An 8,631-nucleotide genomic window follows, 5' to 3' on the forward strand; every position below is an offset into this window, starting at 1 on the left:
AAAAGTATGTATGCACTCCCTAACAATTCTGGATAACATAATGTCTGCTATTATACCTTCGTTTTGATGCCTTTTTGTGGACATTAATGTATAAAAAGCTAAAACTGAGAAAAGTATAAAGTTGTATGTCATCAATAACTTCACTGAGGTATCATGAGGCATTCTTCATCATGACACATAATTCCTTAATTCTATTCAATTTCACATCGTGTTTTTACCTGCTAAGTTTTCTTTTTTTTAATTTAGTGTGTGTGTGCATATGTGTGTTCGTATGCTTGTGTGTGTGTGTTTGTGTGTCTGTGTGTGTGTTTGTCTTTCAATGCCCCTTTAGTCATAACATGGCTGCTAAAAAAAAAAGCAGCTGGATACTCCGCATACTGTGAAACTATGAAACTGGATGTGCATATACTTCGCATCTACCTTTTCTGAAAATAAAACAGATTTGCTATATTTAGGCTACAGAATAAAAATATAATGAAAGCTAAATTTTTTACAGAAATTCAGCGCATAAAGTAGAAGAAAAGAAAGAAACGTAGTTTACATAGATCATGAGAGTGGCAAAGATGAAGGCACAGGATAGCAAGGTTCATTACTGATAAGTCAAAAGAAGAAAGATATTTAGCCAAATAACATAGCTTATGAAAAAGATTATTATATAATATTTGCAAAGAGAAAATTTAATTAAATCTTAATGTCTTTCTAATAAAATCTATGAATAATTAATGTAACATTTTTAAAGTTCTTTAAATGCTATCTCAATTAGAAAATGTAAAAAACATTATAGATTTGACAAATAATTGGAAATGAATCATGAAGACAAATCCTACATTCGACTTCAAGATTTTGTCCCCTCTGAAGGTTACTTTATGGTAACTGCTTCTCAGTTAGCAAAGCTAAGCTACAAGCTTTCCTCATCAATGGTTAAATTAACATATATGCTTGATCCTAGCTTTAATATAAATTCAAAGTTTCCTCCCCAAAAGTCTTCTTTTTTATCTTGTTTTAGCTAAAGAGTACATTCTCAGATGAAATTAATGTTTTCTTCTCATTTCACAGTGAGAAATAGCTTTCTCATAGTTTACTCAGTTTCTTGATTTCAAGATTATTCTCATTTGTCTAAACCTAAATTAGTTTAAAATTAATCACTGCATATAATACGAAGTGTAATTAAAAAGCAAATTTAGCAAGTTCTCCAAGAACAAATTTTTCATTAAAATCCCTAGGCTAGATTTCGCACTATAATACCATAAAATTGGTTGGTGACACTAAAGTAAAATTATACTTCGGTGTATCTAAAAATAAAAATTGAGCAGCAATACATCTGCTTAATAACAAATATAACTTCAAGGTATTTAAACTCTAAGTAAGAGTTCAAATTATTTTAATCAATAGACATTTACTCTAGGTCCATATCTGACCATATATCCCACCCAAGTCCCTCTTTTCTTTTTTTAACAAATGCTATATCTGTTTTCAGTGTTCAGCAAGGTATGAGCTATGAATAAATTTCTACCCTAAAGGAGTTTATAATTTGGGAGATAAAACCTACATATGAAAATTCAAATAAGAGCAAAATTAACATTAAAGAAATAGGAAAGGCAGTCTTGTCAAATAAATGGTATAGACAACAAACACATTTGAGCTCAAAGGAGAGATCCAACTGAGCTAGAGTGTTACAGGGGTACCTATGTTATGTGCTATTTGCTGAGAACACAAAAGAATAAGATACATCCTTGTCGTCTAGAAGCTTGTAGTCTAGTTAACGGACTAGCAAAATGTAATCACAAAACAATGTGAACTGAGTCTAAAAATATATGCACAGTTTAAATATTTATGAAAAAGAGAGAGAGCCATTGCAAACATAAAAGAATGGGGAAGGAGAGTAGTGTGTTGAAACAACAACTGTGGGCTAGAAAATTGACATATATCACTTTTACCCCCACGATATTGCAAAAGAATTACTATTAATATTCCCTTTTTCCCAACAAGGAGACAAATTAAAACAAGTGAAAGAACTTGCGGCCGGGCGTAGTGGCTCACACCTGTAATCCTAGCACTCTGGGAGGGCAAGGAGGGAGGATCACGAGAGGTCAGGAGTTCGAGACCAGCCTGAGCAAGAACGAGACCCTGTCTCTACTAAAAAACTAGAAAGAAATTAGCCAGACAACTAAAAATATATATGGAAAAAATTAGCCCGGCATGGTGGCGCATGCCTGTAGTCCCAGCTACTCAGGAGGCTGAGGCAGGAGGATCGCTTGAGCCCAGGAGTTTGAGGTTGCTGTGAGCTAGGCTGATGCCACAGCACTCTAGCCCGGGCAACAGAGTGAGACTCTGTCTCAAAAAAAAAAAAACAAAAAAAAAACAGAACTTGCCCCAAATTATTAATATTTAGCTAGTTAAGTAGCAGGGCTGAGATCATAATTTAAGCCTCCCTGGCTACAAATATCTTCTTATAGGTATAAATATTAACAGCAGAGTCCTTCTTCACATGTTTTACGTGAGCAGAAAGTTTGTGCTCACCTCTCATTGGGTACAGGTCTACGAGCATAAAATCCCAAGCCTCCTATATTACTTTTATATTAGTTTTTTTATGGTTGCATAAAAAATACCACAAATTTAGCAGTATAAAATATGCATTTATCTAGTTTATGTGGATAAGGAATCTGGAAAAAACTTAACTAGGTTATCTGCGGAGGGTCTTACTAGCTGCAATTCATATATCAACCAGGGCTACACTCTCCTCTGACACTAGGGGCACTCTTCCAAGCTCAGGCGGTTGTTGGCAGAACTCTTGCAATCGTAATGCTGAGGCCCTCAGCTCCTGGAAGCTGCCTTCGTTTCCCTGCCACCCGGACCTCTTCACAGGCAGTTCACATGTTAGCAGCTTGCTTCTTCAAGGCCAGCAGGAGAGTTTGTCACTCAGGGACTGCCCAGTCCTTTTGTCAAGGGCTGTCACCTGATTTCACCTGATAAACTCCCTTTGATTATTTCACAATCACTAATTTTGGGACTTTCATTATATATGCAAAATTTCTTCACCTTTGCCACATAACATAACCTAATCAAGGGGTGACATCACATTGTTTTCTCCTGTTCTATTGATTGGCCACAAGTCACAGGTCCTGCCCACGTTTAAGAGAAAGACATAAATACTAGAAGGCAGGGGTAACGGGAGGTCACCTGGGCTTCTGTCTGCCACACCTTCCTTCACCACTTTGTGCATGTTACCCTTCAACATCCTCTTCAGATTAAATACAAGAAAAAGTGCAATAAAGGGTCATTCTGGGTGCATAACTCCTGCTTGTGAACCTCTAGCTAAAAAGCAGGGATAGGAGAAGGAAATAGGAAGCCTTTAGCAAGGGCATATGTCAGGTAATAGCTATATGTTAATTCCTACGCTTGAGACTTGGGCACTGAGCAGATACCAGACACCATTTTATGAAGCTCTTATCACACAAGTACCATAGCATATTACTTGAGCATGATTTGAGCAGCAGAAGTAAGACTGCCACTAGACACAAGGCTATGTGGATTCAGAAACAGTAATAATGAAAAACAGTTTGAACTCGCTGCCTCTACTAGAAGAGACAGCAAATGTGTAGCCATTCTCTAGATAACTTGTGATTGATCCATGTGGGAGAGAAGTTTGGAAAGGTTGATTGATTTGGAAAGAAAATGCGTACACTAGATAATTGAGTCATATGAAGCTCATATGCTCTGTACGATGTTTAACTTTCTACTTTGCCTAATGAAGAACCCTAGAGGGTATTTTCTACCATTTTCTGGCTCAGTGCATGTTCATCACTATAGCTTAAGTGAATACAAACAAACCAGTGAGCCACTAGACTCGTAATTGTGGAAGCCTGTTCCATGCAACTCACAGATCTCATTCTGAAAGCAAGAGCTCTCTCAATTTCTCTCTCCAGCCACATATCTAATATTGTAATGACATTCTGCACCAAAGAGAGTTTAATCTGTACCGAGATTTTTTCATGCCACAAGCATCAATTTTGCAGTGTTCAGAGAATTGACTCAAATACCCTACAGGCTTTCTTAAACCTAATTTAAAACACTAAAATTAAAACGCACCCCTTCTGGCCTTCTATATATACTTAATGCCCTGTCCAATGGAATCCTCTTATTAAAAAATTAATAGGCTTATAGTCTATGAAAGAAATTTTGCCATAGGGAGTCTCACTGCTATGACTTAGTTGTTCTGAAAAAATGCTCTTTTTATGTATTTCACTACTCCTGAAATATTCCTCTTATAAATCACACTGAGCATCACTGGCTTTTATTAGGGAATGGAAATGTACTGCTAACCTCCAGGCATAATAGAAAATAACCACCTTTTCCCACCTGAATGTCTTCAACAAATCAACCCAAAATTTTAAAATGTGAAAGCTATGCCTTTTGTATTATGCCACAATCATAGGCCAACTTTTAGGGTGTATTTTCTCTCAGAATCCTCTCTGATGCTTGAAGTTTCATTATCATAGATTTATAACCTGAAAGTTTGATTATGGTTAAAATGCAAATAACCCTAGGAGAAGAAACACTTTATTCTCATCGTTCTTTTTTTTTAATGTCTTATAGGAGCAGAGAGAAGTTTCCGAAGGTGAATAAAAGTAGAGAACAGGAAGACAAAGGGTACAGGATGAGAAAGCTATTTATACCAAAGTTGGCACTTCTTAAATACATTTACAGATGGAATTTACAAATTCAAAGTAATTCATCATCATCATTGATATTTGCATTACAGGAAATACATTCATTGAGTCCACACTGTTTAAAATAAGCCCTGGTGAGAAACTATAATCCTGAGGACCATGATGATGATCCTGTGGACTCTGAGGCCACCTGTCAGAGGGCCTGCCACCCAGCAGGTACGTGGTGCTCCCAGCCTTCCTCCAGGCTCCCTTACTACTGGAATGTGGACACAGACTTTGTGTCCTGGCTCTCCCCACATGACCCCAATTCCGTCATTAACAAATCTGCCAAGAAGCTCAGGAGCAGTAATGCAGGTGCTGAGAAGTCCGACCACAGCCCTGACAAGACAGATCGGGGCCATGACTAGTCTGACAGAGATCGAGAGAGTGGCTATGACAAGGTGGACAGAGAGGGAGCAGGACGGGGAATGGGATCAGGACCATGGATGTGACAAGGCAGACTAGGAAAAGGCCAAAGAATGGCGCCACAGTAGCCAGGAGGAGCTGGCTCCCTATCCCAAGAGCAAGAAGGTGGCGAGCACAAAGGATGACAAGTCAGACCCAATGGACCCCAACTCATACTCGGATGTGCCCTGGGGCACATGGCCAACAGAACTCGCCAAGCAGAATGAGGCCAGGACTGGGGCCGACACAACAGCAGCCGGGCCTCTCTTCCAGCAGCGCCCTACCCATCCCTCCCATCCCCGGCCACACTCCAAGCCAACACCAAGGCCTCCCGAACCAAGCAGCAAGACTGAGTCTTTGCCCCCCGCCACCCTAGGGTTTTTAATAAAAGCTTTTCTGTGATCTTGTAAAAAAAAAATATATATATATATATCCATATATCAAATGAATAAGTAAACTTAAGTCCATTTGACTTCTCTTTGCCTTAAATGTTTAGAAAATATCTAAGAAAAATATTCCAGAGAGACAAAGAGAAATCTTAGAGAGAGAGTTGCTGAGTCATTAATTCATGAGGGTAACCTAACGAGAGGTTAATTCACTAGAGAAGGTCCTCGGAACAGTATCCGTTTCACATCAAAACCACAAATCAATTTAAAAAAACAATCAATCAAAACTTCTATTTGTAGCAAGTGAGGTCAGCTACAGGTATAAAAAACAATCCTCCACATGGAAAATATTTATTATGCTGTATAAAATACTAAAATAACATACCTTTTGTGAATCAATTCATGTTAAAATAAGGAATAACATCAGAGGTTTAAAAAAAAACAGCAAAGAAAAATTGATTCCAGAGAGCTATGTAAAACACTGAAGTAGACATTTGCCCTGGGCCAGAGCTTTAGGGGACCTTAAATACAGGAGCTAAAGCCTAGAGATCAGGTAGGGTGGAAGAGCAAGATGAACATCTCCACGTAAACGAAGGATTCCTGAAGGGAAGGGTAATAATACCTTCTTCAAAAGGCCTGTTAGTTAAAAACTGTTCCTAGAAGAGGAGGATAAATATATTTGCCTGTCTAGACTTTTGCTGTCGGTGGAGCTGGAAAAATAAGTTCTACTGGCTAGTTCTAATTCTGGGTAAGAAGGAGTAAGCACACTATACAACCTCCCACTGAATGCAGCTGTAAAACTTGGACAGAATGCATGGGCTCTGAAGAGGAAATGATAGCAGATGAATTGGAAAAGAAGCCGGAATTAATATATCACCAAACTAATGGGGAGTTTCTCCATTTTGTCCCAAAGTTTCACCCAACCTGGACCCAAGACAGCCCAAAACACTGAAATGGCAACCAGGAGTTCTAGAAACCCTCCAGTTCTGTCCTGAGGGATGGGAAACGAATTTCCTAACACCCAGAGAAAGTGGGAGGAAATTCTCCCATTTGTCTCAATTTTTTTCTTTTCTCTCCTGCCCATGCCCTTAAGTAATCTCAAAGCAGTGGTGCAAACAACAGGAACATTGGCAACAGCACAGCCCAGAGGTGCCTAAAATTTGAGGGAAAGGAAGCTTTCTCTCCAATCAGAGGAGTGGTGGTCCAGCAGGATGAAGCAAGAAAGCCCCCTAGCTCGTGTCCTCTCTGTGTCTTGCTATCGCTTGACCCCAGGCACAGCACAGTCCCAGGAAGGGAGCAGCAGAGCAGAATGACTAAACCCCCAGCCTTAGCCAAGAGGACTGACAAGAAGAGTGCCAGAGAATCTTTTAGGAAACTAAGGAATTAAGGGGGTTTTTTTAGCCTGAAAAAGAGAATCCATCTTTAAAAAGAAAAGGCAATTACAGTAAAATCACACACAAAAAAAGTGAAATGTTGAAAGCATTACATTTAAGTTGAAAAGCTAGATATACTGCTACCATCACTTGTCTTTCTTAAGCTCCACAGTAGGGACATTGGTGTTTGCTACCTTACTGCTACTATTGTTATGATTGTTACTGCTATTTAATCTAGACATTGTGTTGTGCACACTTTTATGCTTATGATACACTGTACCCAAAAGTGTCAAAAATATTATAAAGCAAACAAAATGTACATTCATTGTTATACATATAAAGTCCATCTTGTACTCAGGGAAATACACTATATAGGAAATTTAAAATCAAGGTTTTTAGCTCTGCTGTCACTAACTGTCTGCATGTCTTATATGTGTCATTAAATACTTCAGAGCCTCGATTTATTTTCTAAAATATTAACTAAGTTGAACCCAATATCCTTTAAGACATGGTCACACCGTCTATTTAATATGTCTTTTAAACTAGCTGATGATCAAGCTCTGGATTTTCAACCTAACCTGAATATTTCTGTGTATGTAGGGTAAGATTTTCCATTCTTGCAAAGAATGAAAAAATGAAAATTATATAAGATTCAAATTTGTGTCCACAAATAAAGCTTTATTGAAACACAACAATGTTTTTTAATTTGTTTATTGTCTATGGCTGCCTTTGTGCTATAACAGCAGAGTTGAGGACATGCAACAAGGACCTCGTGTGGTACTCTCATTATTTTTCACTGCTATTCAATGCACAAATAACAGTAACATAGTTATAACTTGTCAGCTATTCATATATTAATATCATGTGTAGCTCCATGTCACAATCTTATTTTTTATTACCACTACCTATCCATCATGTAAAAACAAGAAAAGTGGACTTTGCACTTCAAAGATACAGCCAAGTGTGGATTTTGTTATTAGATTAGATCACAAAGAATTGTATTCATTACACTAAATGAATGCAATATATATGTATATCTTTTAGCTGTGCTAAAAGTTTACAATATATGTTGATATTACCAGATTAAGCATTTATCATAATATTGATTGCTACAGAAAAGAAAATATGTCTAGAGAAAATAAACTTCTTTAGTACTATTAACCTTTCTAAGAGAACAGTTGTTCAAAGAGTTGAGGGTTTTAGGAAAAAAAAATCAAATAGTCAATTTTTTAAGAAGGAAAATGATTTGGAGTGTTTTTCCTTGGTTCTTGACAAATTGAGAGATGTTACCAATAAAATTAGCCCTCCGTATCCATGGGCTCTGCACCAATGGATTCAACCAACAGCCATGGAAAATATTTGGGAAAAAACAATTTAAAATAACAATATAACAATAAAATATATATAAATAAAACAATACAGTATAATAATTATTTATATAGCATTTACATTGCATTGGGTATTATAAGTAAGTATACATGAGGACGTGCATAGGTTATATGCAAACACTGCACCATTTTATATAGGGGACTTGAGCATCCATGGATTTTGGTATCTGAGGGGGTCCTGGAACCAATCCCCAGAAGACACCAAAAGACAACGCTACCACTCAGTTGTTTAAAGTGTCAATGCTGAGTTTGAACTGTCTGAAAAATTAAGTTCGGTAAATAAACTGAGTGGAATAATAGCAAGTAAGAATATTTTTTTAAAAGTTAAGAAAATGCTAATTTAGCACAAACTAAAGTGGAATTTGTTAAG

The 8,631-nt window shown here is 37.4% G+C and overlaps 1 pseudogene; it reads left to right on the top strand.

Annotated features, from left to right (window-relative positions):
• The first annotated feature begins 803 nt into the window (after positions 1-803).
• On the top strand, positions 804-5,467 carry LOC123632090 (annotated as a pseudogene).
• The last annotated feature ends 3,164 nt before the right edge of the window (positions 5,468-8,631 follow it).

Source organism: Lemur catta, chromosome 2 (assembly GCF_020740605.2).
Source record: "Lemur catta isolate mLemCat1 chromosome 2, mLemCat1.pri, whole genome shotgun sequence".
NCBI classification, from domain to species: Eukaryota; Metazoa; Chordata; class Mammalia; order Primates; family Lemuridae; genus Lemur; species Lemur catta.